General features: G+C 41.4%; 1 non-coding gene and 1 pseudogene across 1 annotated transcript; both read right to left on the reverse strand.

Moving 5' to 3' along the window:
• Positions 1-1186: 1186 nt before the first annotated feature.
• On the reverse strand, positions 1187-1293 carry LOC126876130 (U6 spliceosomal RNA). The gene has a single exon (XR_007693944.1). It is a non-coding gene; the product is annotated as a U6 spliceosomal RNA (small nuclear RNA).
• A 5103-nt stretch (positions 1294-6396) lies between these two features.
• LOC126876132 (5S ribosomal RNA) lies at positions 6397-6514 on the reverse strand (annotated as a pseudogene).
• Between the last annotated feature and the right edge of the window lie 11185 nt (positions 6515-17699).

A 17699-nucleotide genomic window follows, 5' to 3' on the forward strand; every position in this document is an offset into this window, starting at 1 on the left:
TGGACGTCGCTGTTAATTGGCTAAATTTTGAGTTGGTGGTTGGAAAAGGATGCTAACCACCCTTGAGAGAAAGATGCTAGTAGGAAGCGTCGTAGGTGAGGAAAGCAGATTTCCAGTATCTTCCTGTAGTGGGCGGTAGGTATAGGGGCTGTTAAGACAAAGACCATTTGTCCCTTTGGAGGATCTTAGCTAAATTAATCCTAAGATTTGTAGCAGGTCCTTAGGTTAACTGAAAATATTCTGTAATAATGTATAGGCATCTGGCAATCATCTTGTCCGAAAGATAGGGTCTTTGTGTAACGAGCCATGGGACAGAAACCGTTGGAAAGTTTGCTGTCGAGTGTCACTATAATTCCTTCTGTTACTGCCCTCTTAGTACATTCCTTGGTTAGCCGTTCCACCGTCTCCTGGAGACGACTGACCTCATTCTCCAGAAAGCGCACCCTTCTCCGCAGGTATGCGCTGTCCGCGTGTTCATGTCCCTGAATCGGTCAGCTGTCCTTCTCGGTCCCTTCTCTTTCCTCCGATTCCGTCTTTATATCCTCTTTCCGCACGTCGTCGTCGCCAACGGCACTGTCGCGGATGCAGAGACGGCAGAGATCGGCGATTGTTGAGGCGACGGCGGAGGTGGTGACCACGTGCGCCGTTGGAGTTCAGCGTTAAACGCTCTCGCCCTCCGTGAGGCCAACCATGACCGGGTAATTTTCCGGTATGATCGCTTGCCGAGCGCGTTCACAACGGTCGTAGAGGAAGGACACGATGACATTTCGTCGTCGAATCTCACCCTGCCGCCGCCACCGTACCGCGAAAGCAGCCCATCCGACGAAGATCCCGGGCCGCTGATAGTTACATCCGGACCCTCTGACCTTCCCCGAGACTCCTCTGGTTGCACGTCCTCGTCACCAGACGCATGAACACGCCCGGGGCCTGATGGTCCACCCCCGGACGGCCACGATTGCTCGATGGCGACGCAGCGGGGCTCGCTTTACAACCCGCGGCTGCACCGGTACTGAGGTATCTTTTCCCTGCGCCGTAAACGTTACTGCCTTTTTTGTCTGCCATATCCATCCTCCGCAAAATTCTCTGCACCGGATCTGCAAACTGGCGGGTGCCAAAGGCACCGACTAGCCACTTTCCCAGGGCATAGTCCTACGCCCTGAAAACCCATACCCGCCTCGTGTTCCCCGAAAGTGTGGATCGCTTCACGATTTTGCGTGTCATACTTGCGCAGGGGTCATGCTAATCTTCTATGTATCGTTCCAATTTTAGTATATGTAATGCCGAAGCAAGTACTCCCCAATTTCTACCTGATGGAACAATAACCATAAGGAATGTCTCGATTTGAAGGTGTTTTAGGCCACTTAACTGCTTTAGCGGTAAATCCAGAAGCCTCGTTTTATGACCGTTCCTTAGGATTATTGCGACCCGCATAATTATATGTCGGAGATGAAAGGAAAACCGGAGCCTTCCCTTTGCAACTTTTGGGAAAGTTTTCTAATGCTTTAGCCTAGATTTTATCATAGCTGTAATTAAGCAATTGTTGTCATTTGTAATTGTTTGATATTTGTGATTGCGAAAGTGGGTTCGAGGTGACAACTGGTCGCCGAACGTAGCCACGGTCACGGGATAAACGTTTTGCCTGACGAAGGTGTGGATCGGTTATATTGTTCTCCCTAGAAATCACATAGAATTGTACTTTGGAGATGTCGATATAATGGGACACACGTTGTATTAGGAATCAAACTCCAGACAGAAACTGCCTAGCAACGGCGTTTGGATCTTTCTCGATGCTTCCAAAGAGTATACAACAAACTTTTGACAGAAACTGCCTAGCAAAGGCGATTGGAACCTTCTCGATGCCTCCAGCGAGCATATAACAAACAAATGCAGTCGTATAGCGAAAAAGATTTTCATCAGATATTCATTCGTGTGATCGCCTTGGAAAGTGATACATCGAGCGATTTACCGAGTGTCTCAGCAATCGCATCTTTTGTATTTAAAATTATTCTACGCATAGTAAAGAGTTATCCCGTTGACCGTGGATTCGTTTGAACCCAGGAACATTGTTAATAGCGTTAATTAAATTCATTATTCGTAAAACCTATTAATCGTTAATCTCATTATTCGTGAAATTTATTATTCGTAAGACATATTATTTGTTCCCCTTATTATTCGTTAAACTTATTATTCTTTAATCTAATCATTAGTTAAACTTATCGTTTGTTAATCTTATCATTCATTAAACTCATTATTCATAATATTTTGTAAAATCTTGTATATTCGCGTAAATATAATCTCTGTTTCGTAAAACAATGGCTAATTCAAACGAAGAATCGTTACGCGCCTTAAATTCTAATGATAACCCGACATATATATGCACAGTTGATGGACACCTCGACCGTAGAGAGTCACCGGACGTAACATATTCCATACTTCTAACAAAATATGGTGGTTTCCATAAAATGCATGTTAACATCTTGAAAGTTTTATTGTTTGGAGTGATGGAGTTAGACCTTTATATTTTTTAGTTGTTTCACATACTCACAATTTGTTTTTCAGAAGTGTTTTATCCATATCGATATTGTTATAGTAGTTATTGTGATAAATATGTTGCCATATGTTCTTGTAAGGTTCAGTAATCCTTAGAACAGTGTCTTCTAATTTTCTTCTTTCAACAGTATACACGTAAAAGTTGCATACGTAAGAGCATCCTGTAAGAGCTTCACATAGCACTCTTGAAAGTATTCCATATTTTGTAATTTTTAATCGAAATAAATTTTAATCGAAAGTCTGCTCCTCTAGAGAATCATACACTCATCCAACTACAATTGTTGTTAAGCTGAGGTTTCGTTTTCTTGGTTGTCTTGTGTTACGTTTTGTTTGGCCCGTTTTGGTTGTGTTGCCGTTAATTTTTGAATTCAGATTAAATTGTAGTGTTGTCTGTTATTTAATGCGATTGACAATTAAACTCCACGTTTCGGCTAACCTGCTACGCGCAGGAGTACTGGCACGGGAGAGGATTAAAGTTGGTGAAAATAAATGTTCGCTTAATCCTATTATATTATTAGACAAATATTCTTCACAAAAAAATGTTTATTCATATTTTAATTGGATATTGGCAGAATTCTCGTTGAAATTTCAAATACTCGAAGTTACTCGAATCGTTCGCAATACGTTTTCACTCTTATTAATTACAAGATTTTAATTTGATAGATTTGCAATAATTTACAAATTGACAAATGCAAACACGTCGATTAACAAGACTAACAAGAACTGGGGAACTGAGGAACTCTGAACTAAGGAATTACCTCTCTCTCTTCTATGTTGCTACGCTTATTTATATGTCGGAGATGAAAGAACACCGGAGCCTTTGGAATTTTGGATAATCCCGCAACATTGTAACCTAGAGTCTACTATAGCTGTAATTGAACAATTGTAGTTATTCAATCCGATTGTAATTGTTCGAGAATTGTGATAATGAGCTTGGGCTCGCGGTCACGGGATGAACGCTTTGTCTAACAAAGGCATGGAATAATTCTATAGCTCTCCTTAAGAAGGAAATAGTTGTAACACTCGACAGTAAACATTCCAACGGTCTCTGTTCCGTAGTTCGCCACACGCAGACCCTATTCTTCGAGTAAGATGATTGCCAGATGTCGATGCGTCTCCGCAGTACATGTTCAGCTAGCTCGAGGGCTCGTTATAAATCTTAAGGTTTAGTCAACTAAAGTCCTTCAAACAGACAAACAGTCTTTGTCCCAACTACGGGAAAATAGGGGAGACCTATTTTTCAACGAGCGGCGTCTCCCACTAGCAACTTTCCCTCGAGGGCGGCTAGCATCTTTTTCTAACCACCGATATGGAGATTGACCAATTAGCAGCAACGCCAATTTCCCTTACTTTCTGAACGAAGGCTTTTCTCGACGAATCCGATGATCTCGTGTCCTTAGACACACCCCATTATAGTTTTCCTCTGTGGCATCATCGGGACGGGAAAGGCATTCTCGCTCGCGATCTCATCGATGAAAGGAGTAACCCTTTACGACGACTGAATATTACGCGTCCGACTTAGATTTTGTGAGTACGTTCATCTATCATCCCGTCGACCGCGGATTCGTTATTGAACCTAGGATCATTGTCATTAGTTTCTCGAGTACCTAACTACCACGGTTACTTGTCCGGTTCTATAATAATCGTATTTCCGCTAGTCAATGTCTTCTCTATTGCATAACGACAACGTGTAACCCAAACGAAGATTCGTTTCACGCCCCTAACCCTAATTCTAATGTAAACCCTACATATATTTAGGTCTACCGTGGAGGGGTCGTCATGTGACGGGTTATTCCATGGGGGTTGTGAGGCTCGAATTTGGTTTCTATACAAATTGTTAAAATTTATTTACATTTCAAATTGGAACGCTCACTCGCGCTATTGGTGGTTTCAGTCTACGTTACACGCGGGATGTGACACTTGTTTACGCTGTGTCTTAATTTCTAATATTCCCTTTTGATGCTACCTGGGAAAACGCGGGTGCTGCTTATCTTCTGCTGAAGTTTCGTCTTCTTGATTATCCTGTTTACGCCGCTTATTGCATAACCTGAGGCGTCTGTCGTAAGATTAAAGTGTTTGGAAAAATCCGGATATTGCAGAATAGGTTTTGTCATTAGCGCTGTTTTTAAATTGTTGAATGCATTTTCTTGATTCTCCGACCATTTAAAGGGGATGTCTTTGTTCAATAGTTGTGTTAATGGTTTTGCAATTTTGGAGAAATTAAGTATAAATCATCTGTAGTATCCCGCTAGTCCCAAAAACTGTTTGATATTTTTCGCTTTCCTTGGTCATGGAAATTTCGATACGGCTTCGATCTTCTGTGGAGCGGGTTTTACACCATCTTTACTGATTATGTGTCCCAAATAACTTTGTGTCGTAGGAACTCGCATTTATCGGGTTGCAATTGCAATTTGGCTGCATTTAGTATTTCCATTAACTCGTTAAATTTAATTTCGTGTTCGCGAGGAGATCTTGAATAAATCACTATGTCATCCAGATAGACGAATAGTTCTACTCCTTACAATCCTGATAACGCTGAGTTCATCAAGCGTTGAAATGTTGCTGGAGCATTTTGAAATCCAAGGGCCATTCTTTTGAATTGGAAGTGTCCGTATGGTGTTGAGAATGCAGTCTTGTGGGCATCCTCCTGTGTCATTCGAATCTGGCCGAAGCCTGATGCCAAATCGAATGTGGAAAAATATTTTGCACTTCATAATTGATCCAATATCTCTGTAGTGTTGGGGAGCGGATAAGCATCGCCGAACATTTTATCATTATGCTTTCGAAAATCAATAACTAGACTGCAATGTTTGTTTCCTTGCGAGTTTGGTTTCTTTGGCACAATCCATAGCGGAGAATTGTATGGAGATATCGATGGTTCTACGACATCAGTATCCAATAATTCTTGAATTTGACGATTTATCTCTTCTTGATGTACAGGTGGATAACGGTACTGTTTAATATTGATCGGTATGTCGTCCGTTGTGATTATTCGATGCTCTAGAATTTCGGTTCCTTCCAACGTATCTCCTGGGATTTGAAATCTACCTTGATTCCTCCGAATTAATTCTTCGACGATTTTTCTTTCCTCCTTGTTCAAGTGTTCAAGTCGCAATAATTCGATTATTTTGTCGAACCTATTTTCTTTTGATTTTGAAATTGCTTTGCAAGTCGTGCTAGGCGGCGAGCCGAGGTTCTCCAATTCTTTAATTAGCATTGTAGGTGTGATAAATTCGTAATCTTTCGATGTGGTATTTATTATTCTTGTATATCCTCGTCCCTTATGGTTCTTCGCACCTACATTACCAAAATAGACCCCCTTGATTGGTTCGATTTTGGGAATAAATCCCTCTTTTATCTCCGGATTTGTAATGTTAATCGAACATGGCACCGAACTTCGTTTCAGCACGATTATCTTTTTTCTTGTATCGAAGAGGATATAAATATTTCCCCACTTGATATGTTTTCGCTCGTAATCCAAACGAGCCTTGCATCCTGGGAAAAATTCGGATCGCAAGATTCCATCTTGATCGATCAGCAATGAGTCAACTATGTGAAAAATAACTTTTTTTTTATATATATTTTACGTGAAGGAAATCGGCACGGACGCCAGGCCGCTTCTGATAACCGTCCCGGCTGCGATCGAGAGAGGCCCGGGAACTGCTGTGAACGTCGCAACGGGGCCTCCCCCGCTGATGGGACGGTGTGTGGCCATTGTCACATCGCGCCTCGTCGCCGGAGCCGCCGTGCCAGGCAGCCCGGTTTCCCTACCGGACTGCTTGGCGGCCCCGAGGCCAAGCGCCCAAGCCCGAACCCCATGGTGGGCGCGGCGCGCCCGGCGCACTTCGCCAACGCCACACGGAATCCCAGGCGATCACCCATCCAAGTACTATCCCTGCACGCCGCTGCTTAACTTTCGTGATCTAACGGGAACGAGTGCACTCAGCGCGGCCAGGGCGTTGGCTACTTTCACTTGAACTGGAATGCATTTAACTATGTGTACTGCTTCTCCTGCGACCAAAGCCATGTGTCCTGGAGTTTTGGTTATTGCATACGCAAATTCACCAGGTAATATAGTTGCTAGACTTAATGCATTCTCTATTATTTTCTTTTCCGAGATGCATCTTAGTGTCAATATATCCTGATAGAGTGCCGTTATTTGCCTTCTGACAGTTTCTCTACGTAAATGAATTTTGAGTTAACGTATGCGAATATATCCAAATTTTCGACTGCTGTTTTACGTTTGCGTATAAATGTATTTCCTTTAGTCGTTTCTAGGAGAAAGAGCTTGGGGTGTTCTATGGATAACAGGGTGTATCCGCACAAAGGCTGTTCTCCAGCCTTGGTTGGCATAAAGGTTATTTCTTGAGTCGTAAAGGCAAAACCCGGTAGCGTCGGGTTGCTATTGGTTTTTATTTCTTGAATTTTTGTGGCGATTCCTTCGTACAAGACGTCATATTGGTCGAACTTACATAGGAATAGTGGATGTGGCTGCCAATAGGTGTATCCATCTTCTGAATCCAAACAAGTTCCTTTATTAATAGCGCATTCATTAAACTATTCATTAGACTTATTCATTAGACTAGCACTATTCATTAAACTTATTTAACGAATAGTAAGTTTAATGAATAGTATGATTTACGAATAATAAGTTTAATGAATGCTATTAACAACGTTTTTGTGTTTAAACGAATCCACGGTCAACGGAATAACTCTTTACTAAGCGTAGACTAATCTTAGACGCAAAAATACGATTGTTGAAAATGCTCGATGTGTTACTCTCCAAGACAATCGCACGAATGCCAGCCTCGTGGAGATTTTTCTCGCTGTACGATTGCATTTGCTTTCTATACTCGTTTGGAAGCATCGAGAAAGTTCCAAACGCCGTTGCTAGGCAGTTTCTGCCTGAAGTTTGATACACACTCGTTGGAAACATCGAGAAAGTTCCAAACACCGTTGCTAGGCAGTTTCTACCTCGAGTTTGATTATTAATACAATGTATGTCCCATTGTATCGGCACCTCCGAGGCAACATCACACGTGGCTAGGCCCGCTCCCGAGGCCGCATGCCGCCACTACCACATTTCTCGGAAAACCCATACAACCACTCCAGACCTCCGTTAGGCAAAACGTCCATCCCGTGACCGTGGCTACGTTCGGCGACCAATTATCACCTCGAACCCAATCTCGCTATCACAAATCTTGAACAATTACAGCTAGGGTAAAATCTAGGCTAGAGTAGAGGATGTTCCCAAAATTTCCAAGAAAAGGCTTCGGCTTTCCTTTCATCTTCGATATATATAAAAAACGATAGGCGAATGAACAATACTTTATTCAAAAGGCGAAGTTACACTTCAATAGCAAAATACAGACTGACTTACTTACTAAAGAACTGGGATCTTTGCCTCCTCACTATGATTCATATATCTCACGGGTGGGAGTTCGGTTACTGTCTATTCTCACCGCTATCGCATGACCAGGTGTTGTATGCATATCCTGAGGTCGGCGGATTCCTGGCTTCTGGGCGACGTTACAAACTGATCGATCCCCTGATTTCTGTTACGATAATAGGGGTGGTTCAATTGAGTTTACACTAAATTAACAGGTATAAATTAATGTTTATTTCAACAACTTCGTAAAGAGATAGTTACGCTGGTGCGTATGTACAAGTTAAGTAAGCGATTGATTTAAGGGTAGAAACCCGATAAAGGTATGTTGATTATTCTAACGATGAAAAATAAGTAAAGTTCTGTGACGATGCTCTGTCGGAGGAAAGCTAGTGATAGGTGTTTCTAACCATCGGATTTGTTGATGATAATGTTGGTTAGAAGAGCGAGGATAGTAGACATTGCTTCTGACTGAAATTGAACTTCGTATAAGTTGATGGAAATTTTATTGTATAAATCCAACAGAGTGTCGGTTCAAAGTGTTACAACAGAATAATGTGTTGAGCGCTAATTTAGGAGGGTTTTTATATGGAGGTTTTAGTCCCTTTGGAGGGGCTGTTTTGTTATTATTTCGATGGCATACAGGATGTTTCGTCTACTTTATTACTGTTTCTGAGCGGGTGGCCTTTCTTGAGCGTGTGACACTTCCACCGGCATGTCGGTTGACGTCCACGGTTCGGCTAGCGAAAAAAGGAATAAATCGTAAAACTAAAGGATCGTTCAAAATTGACACTTTATACATTCGTTCAAGTTTGTATAACGAGATTGCGATATTAATTACACTATGTTACGTAGATATTAGTCTATATTCATTATTTACCGAAACTGTAGTAAGACTGACTAAACTTCGATTTTGATGTTTTTTGCGTATGTCGTGCAAATCTATATTTTGAAAAATCTTTTCCTATCCATACAAGGACTGAAATTGCTTAATTTCCGAGATATTCGCGAAAAACTGCCGGTATCGCTTGAATGAATTCTGCCTATAGTTGTGCGTCCGTGCAACCTATGCGTAGGTTGCTACCGGATACAGTATTTTGTTCATAGTATATGTAGGTATGATAGGGGGAGATTGAAAGATTACGGGAGATTAAAAGATTACGGGAGATTGAAAGATTACGGGAGATCGAAAGATTACGGGAGATTGAAATATTATTTAACTGCCAGGTAAAGAGAGACGTCCGCTTGAACTCGCTGACTAAGCCCTCTTGTCTTCATGTAGGCATTCTCTGCAAACACACACATACATTCCTTTATGCAAAAACTGCCTAGGTCGAGTTCACCGTCAAGCCACAAAAACGCGTGTGCTCGGCAGAAACAGAATAAGCCGATGAACCACCAATCAACGAAATAAACTTGATCGTTACAATAGACAATATAGAGGAAATTTATGTCGATTTTTCCCTAACAATAAATAATGTCAATGTTTGCGTACATTTATTGTACAATTACATTATTTATATAAATGTTCTTATGCTGTACAATTACATATATGTCGAGTCAAAGTTCGAATCTGGGCCCGAGTCGTCCTCTTGGCGGAGGCTTGGGACAGGTAAGGATTCCTCACTGAAGCTATCCATTTTTTTACACTGAAGTTATTTTTATTGACACACACAAAAATGTTACCAGTTGACACAGCTCACAATGATCACACACTCGCGACATCTGTGACATCGTTCGTGGAAAAATAGGTCTCTCCTGTCTTCCTGTAACTGGGACAAAGACTGTTTATCTGTTGAAGGATTTTAGGTAACTAGATATTAGTGTTTATAACGGTCCTCGGGCTAGCCGATCACGTACTGCGAAGACGCGTCGGCATCTGGTAAACATCCTGCCCGGAGAATAGGATCTGCGTGTGGCGAGCTACGGGACAGAAACCGTTGGAATGTCTACTGCCACGTGCCGCTACAAATCTTTCTTTTAAGGAGAGCTATAGGGTTACTTAATGCCTTTGTTAGACAAAGCGTTCATCCCTTGACCGCGGCTACGTTCGGCGACTAATTGTCGCCTTGAGCCCAAGCTCATTATCACAAATCTCGAACAATTACAATCGGACTGGGTGACTACAATTGTTTAATTACAGCTATGGTAGATTCTAGATTACGGTGTTAAGGAATTTTTCCGAAATATCAAGGGAAGGCTCCGATGACCTTTCATCTCCGACATATACTGTAGCCTGCCACGTGATTCTAACGACCTCGATTGAATTTATGTGCAAGTGCAAGTGCATTTTACGCAGTTTATCAATAGTTAGCGACTATCTCCACTCGAATAACTCTACCAGTGCTATACAACTCTCGGGGTGCATGCCGTGATCGCCCACTCCTTATAATAATATCAAACAATCCCATTATTTACATCTACAAATTTAAGACCGTCGCAACAGAATACCCATCCACTAGGTAAACAAAACAAAATAATACACCCGCCAAGCACGAACGCTCTGTAGATTGTTATCATCTGTTCCATTCGTGCTTTATAGACTAAACACTCATTCGTTAGATATTTAATTATTAAATTCAAATTATAAACTGAATTTCAACCACTGTCTAATAAATACTGCTCGCAAACCATCTATCATTTCTTAAATCAAATATAAGAATTGTTTATTTTATAAATTATGTTGTGTGTCTAAACACAGCCCACTCAAACATTGTATCGACCGCATGACATTGATTGTCAACAAGTCCTATAAACTAAGATCTTTCAAATTTCTTTTGTTTTTGATAGACACAACCGCTAGCCGATGAGTTATTCCGGTATATTTGGCTTGTTCTTTGTTATTATACAATTACTGCCATTTTTTACGACTGACCTCCTTTCTCGTAGTGACACGACACTATGCTATATTTAATCAAAACTCATAATTGTAGCGATAAAATACTTCCTATCAATACAATATTATTTAATACAATAATATAAAATTTAAATATCCTGGTTTAGGGCTGTTAAAGGATATAGGTTTGGGTTTATTAATTAATCGATTCACGCAGATTTGATTTTCTCCAATATATTTGATCGCCTCGTACAACACGTCTTAACACACAGAATACACTCGGTCAATTAACACGTGGTCGACTTCTAAGACAAAAGAGCGTCGTTAGAAGTCGTACCAACTTAGCTTGTAGTAACTAGCGATCATGCCAACCTAACATTTTTCAACACTCCCCTTTGATCGTAGTTCCTACAAGCCCCATAGCTTTGGTGAAATACTGAGTCTTAACCCTGTTTAAGCCTTTGGTAAGGATGTCAGCGTCATTCTCAGGACTAGGTATATACGTATAATCTAATATCCCCTTCGACACGCAGTTCTTAACATAAAAGTAACGCACTTGGACGTGCTTAGAACTTTCGGCAACTACTTCATCCTTTGACCATGAAATAGCTCCGATATTATCACAGAAGATCTTGCAAGGGCGAGGGCAATATGACAATTGGCCCAACTCCCTTAACAGTAAGGAAATCCACACTGTTTCCCTTGCTGCTTCCTGCATCGTCACGAACTCCGCTTCGCACGTCGATTGAACTATGATCGGTTGTCTTTTAGACAACCAGGATATTGCACCACCAGCGAGTATGAAGACATACCCACTCCTGGATTTCCTATCTACCGTACAGCCCGCAAAATCCGAATCGCAAAACGCCTTCAAAGGTTGTCCCGTTCTTTGGTACACTAGTTTTGAGTCTTTGGTTTTCAACCGGTACTTGAATATCCCCTTCACTGCCTTCCAATCGGATACAGTTGGATTTGCACACCTTTGACTTAGTTTTCCTATTGCACACGCGACATTAGGGCAACTTACAGTGGAGACATACATTATATGCCCCACAGCTTGTTCGTATAATTTATTGTCGAATAATTTATTTAGCTAGCTGTGTCGACACTCCAACCTCATGAGTAATGTCAAACAGATCCAGCATGATCCAGATGGATAGAAATTGAGTGTCTACACCTAGCATTCTTACGTCTAATTTGTCCTTAATCCTAGTTTTGAATATTTCAATTCTTTTTCGGTAGCTCTCGAAATTGGACGATTAGATACCCGTAAGACAACAGAATGTAAATTTTCCGGACAGCCATAGTATCTATTGATAGCCGATCCCTGAAAAATATCCATTAACCCACAAAATAAATTTATCTTTTCCATTCCGTTCTCTAAAAGTCGCCAACACAATCCTGCGATTTATTTCAGATGACTTTTGGTATGGATTGGCATTGCCAATTAGTGGAGATGAATTGAAAAATTTCATCCAGTACTCACACTTACTTGCAATTTTGGAACCAAAGCCGCGGTTTCTGGTTCTAGAAGATTGAATTTTTCTTTTGCAATTCTTGCAAATAACACTAGTCGCTATCATCGAAAATACAGCAACAAACTTCAAGATATATTAACTAAGATCACTTGCAAATACTTCATTGTTATCTCTATTTTACAATTTTTTAGTTGATACGCTTGTTATTCGGTTCAGCAACGTGTATCATTCGAGTTACAGTTGATGTACACGCAGAACGCCATATTAGACCTGATGCAATTTTCGTGAACCCATCTGCTGCTATATACGTACTGCAGCTAGTTCTCATTACGAACGCTATCGCTATAAGGTTCATTTCATATCAAGCATTCTGTGCAAAGCAACAGTAATGTGTAATGTTGCCAATATTGAATCGCTTCTTTAAGAGGAAGGCATTCGAGATAGATTGCTTTCATCTTTGATTCTGTTTGGTTTCAGTTTTCTTGGGAAGTACGCAACCGCGTGCAACATACCGTTATCTTGGGGTTGTTTTAAAACGGCTCCTAAACCATCACCATTTGCATCTGTATAAATGAATATTTCTTTGTTTTGCTCATATGTTGCTAGGGCCGGACTTGAACAGACATATTCCTTGATCCTCTGAAATGATTTCTCACATTCTTCATTGCAGATGAATTTGACATTTTTCCTTAATAAGTTATGAAGTGGTTCCAGGAGTTTGCAGGCATCTTCCATAAATTTATAATAAAAATTAATTTTCCCCATTAATTGTCTTACATTCTTTTTTGTTCTTTGGGCGTTCCAGTTCGCCCAAGTCAAGAAATGTTTTTTCGGCTTTCAGCCCTTTTTTTCTCTTTTCCAAATCGCTTTCTTCCTTCCTTTAAATTTTTTAATCCTTTTTTTCTCTTTTTCTCTTTCTCTAGCTATCTGCACGATAGGCTAATCATGTCCACACATAGTTTGTTTCTACAATGTTTAATATAAAGAGAATGTCCCGCGAATGTGTACGAGAACATATGCCCAGCGAAGTGCACTGGTACCGATTCTCTAAACTGATAGATTCGAACGGACTTGAAGTGACTTGACGACTAGGCAGATAGAAAGGAGCGCGGTGTTATCGTTCGACGCTCTCTTAGAGTAGGTCGCGGGACGACCATGCAATTTCAAAAACTCGTCGTTCTGTCGATCACCCAATGCAATCCATGTCTTCATGACTTCAGCAGTGAGTGTTGGAGTAAGACGCCTTATCAGTGCATCAGTTGGCAAAACAGTTAAAAGACGCTTTATGAGAGATCCAAACATTCTGTTGATGGTGTGCATGAATATATAGGCTCCAAGACAGACGACAACGATACGAACTACAATAAGCTAAGTCTATGAAGGGAAGCTAAACGCTACGATTAAATTTTACAGATAACTCACACTTCATGGACATAACCGGAATAAGTTGCGATACGACGTAAGAGATCATATAATTAATCTAATGAGCAGTGCTAGTTAGTTAAACCATCAGTCCTCAACATTTATGCAAATTTCATGTACCCATGTTCTTGTTCGACCTGGCTTTTACATTGTTCCGAGATGATTGTTACAGTGTTCCCTCTTTTCTTTGTTTTTTTCTTTACTCTTTCCTTTGCTTGGCAGATAGATTTGATTATTATTTGATTATATAAATATAAATGCTGAAGGCTTTGCATCCTTAGACATCACTGATAGCGTTCCTACGTCCTTAGAAGTGAATAGTAGCGTTTCTACCTCTTATGATAATAGGGCTTACTACACAATGTTGATCGCCTGTTGGTCTGTTGGATCCTCTTGTATTATTCTTTTATTTTATTATTGCTTAGTTCGTGCCTTTCGGCTTTGAATGAACTTTCGGTTTTACATCTCTTACATCTCTTTTCCACTCTATTCTATTGCACTACCTTGCTAATTTTACCTCTAAAAACTAAAAGTAGAAACTACAAATTAGCAACTAATGACTAAAAAACTATTGCAACTTTGGTCTTTAGCCTCCTTGTTGTGCATCCTTCCTGTCGTTTGCCCTTCTCTTCTCTATTATTGCCTTCAGTTCTGTTAAACCTTCTCCAGTCTCATTTAGCGTTTTTCCTATGTCCTTTGGTCCTCCCGTTATTTCACATTCTTCTATTACATGCCTCAGGTCTTCTTTCCTTCTACATAGTCTGCATCTTTATCTCCCTCTTCTTTCTAGTATTCCCGTGCTTTGATCTCGTTTCCGCATCTGAATCTTGCCAGTATTTTTCTGTCCTTCCACTTCATCCTCCCTTCTAAGTATTTTGGTAATTTTTCATTGGTTATGTTTCTGTAGTGTATATTATACTTGGAATCCTTTATCCTTTTCTCCCTCTCTTCTGCTTCTTCCTTTCTTCTTTCTTCTATAATTTGGTCTGCTGTCATCTTTTCTTATTCCTCTCCTGTTTCTATCTGTATCCTTCCCATTCTCACATCTTCTAGTCCCTTCTTTCTCTTTCTTGTTCTTTTCCCTTCATGGCCATGAGGTGGGATGTCGTGATAGGTGCGGAAGAAATACTCAGATGTATTCAACAATCAATATTTATTAACAGTAATATTCGATGAGTACACTTGTACTAATCCCCATTTTCCTCATTTTCTCCTCCAGTTTCTCTCTGTTTAGTCTGTCGACCGCCGCTCTTAGGCAGGTATATAATTTCCCTCTTTCTTCACCTATGAGATGGATAGGTCGTGATAGGTACTGAAGGAACATTTGGATATGTTTAACAACCAAGATATTTATTCACACTTATGAGGTGACAGTCCGTGAAGGTGACCGTCCGTGAAGGTGCCCGCAAGAAAATACCCTTGATTTTCAACAATAACGTTTATTAGACTCTTAACAATTAACAACAAATAACGTTTAACCACGGTTAACGTTTAGCAACAATTAATAACAAGTAACGATTAAAACTAAACTCTCAAGAGTAGTTTTAACGACTCGTTTCTCTAATTGTGTTTGCTTCTCTTAACCTTTCGCACTTCGCGGCTCGGGGCAAAATGAATCTTTTTGGTTCAAAACCAAACAGATTCTTTCCTTTGTTGCCCCTCGATATCCCCACTACGCGCGCGTTTATCAGAAGTCCGCGACGGTTGCCACGTATGCATTCTACCGAATATTTGGGGAAAAAGTCGTAGGGATATCGATGGTACATTAGGCCTGTCGGCCTTACGCTTTGAAGGTATAGCGCTTTGTGCCGCGAAGCCGTTGGAAATTTCCGTGGTCGAGTGTCGCCACATCTAGCTGCTTGTCTGTGATGTGGTTTATTACATAAACCGTATCGGTCACTTCTCTTCCTTTTCTGAATCCGAATTGGCTCTCTCCGTTTCTTTTCAATCTCTGCCTTCAGTCGTTCGTCCAGTATCCCTGCATGGTAGTGAGTGGTACCATCCGCTTGATGCTCCGATCGAACGGTAGCCGTCTGTATGATGCGTCTGCGCCGGGTTGGACCTTGATGATTCTGCCCAGTGGCCATTGCATTGGGGGAACGTTGTCTTCTCTGAGAATGACGATGGCGCCTTCTCGTATGTCGTGACTGCCCTTACTCCATTTGTTTCGGATGTTCAGCTCGTTCAGATACTCTCGATGCCAGTGGCGCCAGAAATGTTTGAGTTTTTGAATATGTTGCCAGCTGGAGAGACGATTGGATGGAGTGTCCCTGAAATCTCGTTCTCGGAAACTTGTTAATGAATCACCGAAGTGACCGGGAGTAAGGACAAGAAGATCGTTTTGGTCTGATGATATTGGAGTCAGCGGACGGGAGTTGAGGATAGACTCGATTTCAATGATGAGTGTGTTGAAGTTTTCAAATGTTAAGAGCTCGTTACCTACGATACGTCTGAGATGTGGTTTGAAGGATTTCACTGCAGCCTCCCACAACCCGCCGAAGTGATGTGAGTTGGGAGGAATGAAGCGCCATTCGATCCGTCGGTCGGTTAAAAAGGACTGAACCTTTACCTTATGATCGTCGGACTGCAGAAGGTTTCAGAGCTCTCGTAATTCGTTGTTGGCGCCAACGAAGTTGGTACCGTTGTGTAAATAGAGTAGTAAATCGGCCGATTTGAAAGCCTCGTCTCCGATGCAAGGAGGTAATTTTGTCTGTGTTCTCCATTGGTATAGTAGATTGTGAAGACAATGCAATAAACGAGCTTACCTCGTGGTTGTGAGTTTAAATGTTACTCGTCACCGTGTGTGTCTCGTTTGACGTGTAAGACGTGTTCTTGCGGAAGTTGACCCTCTAGTTGTTGGCGCGAGGCTGCGTGGTTGCGTTCTTCAACCACCGGGTTATGCCTCTTCAAAAAACTGATGAACTCTGGCGTTACTGACTTCGCTGGAGTGGTAACGCTTCTGCTGCTGTTTGTGTTGGATTCACGTGGCACTGTATGGCAGTGGGTGTCACTGGCGTGCACTTTTCACTTGACACGTGATCCGGTTCGAAGGACCAAAATGATTCGACCGGTTACGTGTTCACACTTTTCACTTGCCACTGAATCCGGCTCAAGGGACCAAAATGTTACGATCGTTCGCGGAGAGACGCGGTCGCTAGGAAAACGCGTCAGCGAGAGGCGTAAATTCTCGCTACGATTCGGTTACTCGACGCCGCGAAATAGTCGTTCCCCTGTTTCGATTAAGATAATAGAGATGGTTCAATGAATGTAACACTGTATAATAAGTTATAAATCACAATTTATTCCAACAACTTTGTAAGGAAGATAGTTACGCTGGTGCGTATGTATAAGATAAGTGAGTGGCTGCTCTACGGGTGTAAGCCCGGTCAAAAGATGTTGACTGTTTGAAAGATGGAAAATCAGTGCAGTTCGGTGACGATGCTGTGGTGGAGGAAAGCTAAGGATGGGTGTGTCTAGCTCACGGGACCATCGGATTTGTTGATGACGATTTTGGCTAAGAGAGTGAGGGAAATAGGCTTCGTTGTTAATTGGTTATTTACTATGGTGGTGGGTGAAGAAGGATGCTAACCGCCCTCGAGATAAATTCCTGAGATTTACGGAGGGCACTTGAGACTATTGAGGGTACGCAGTAAGGATCCGAAGACATCTGGCTGCCATCTTGCCCGAGGTGTGTGGCCTGGTTTACAGTGTTGTCCGACGCAACATCTTCTCTCTCCTCCGTTATTTTCTCTTCCTCTCTATGCCCCGTTTTTCTGCCCTCTTTGTGCTCTGTCCCTTCTAAAATTTCCATAAAGTGATTTTTCCACTCTTCTTCGCTTATATCCTCATCTATACCATCTCTACTTCTTCTGTATTTATTTATATATTTCCACGCTTCTTGTTCTGTTTTGATCCTCTTTATTTTCTACATTCCTTCTTCTTCGTGTCTTTCCTTTTTTTGTTTACACCACTGCTTGAATGGCTTTTTCCTCTGTGAGCGCTTCTCTGCTGCATTTTCCTTTCATAA

The sequence above is a fragment of the Bombus huntii genome, unplaced genomic scaffold, assembly GCF_024542735.1.
Source record: "Bombus huntii isolate Logan2020A unplaced genomic scaffold, iyBomHunt1.1 ctg00000064.1, whole genome shotgun sequence".
Classification (NCBI taxonomy): Eukaryota; Metazoa; Arthropoda; class Insecta; order Hymenoptera; family Apidae; genus Bombus; species Bombus huntii.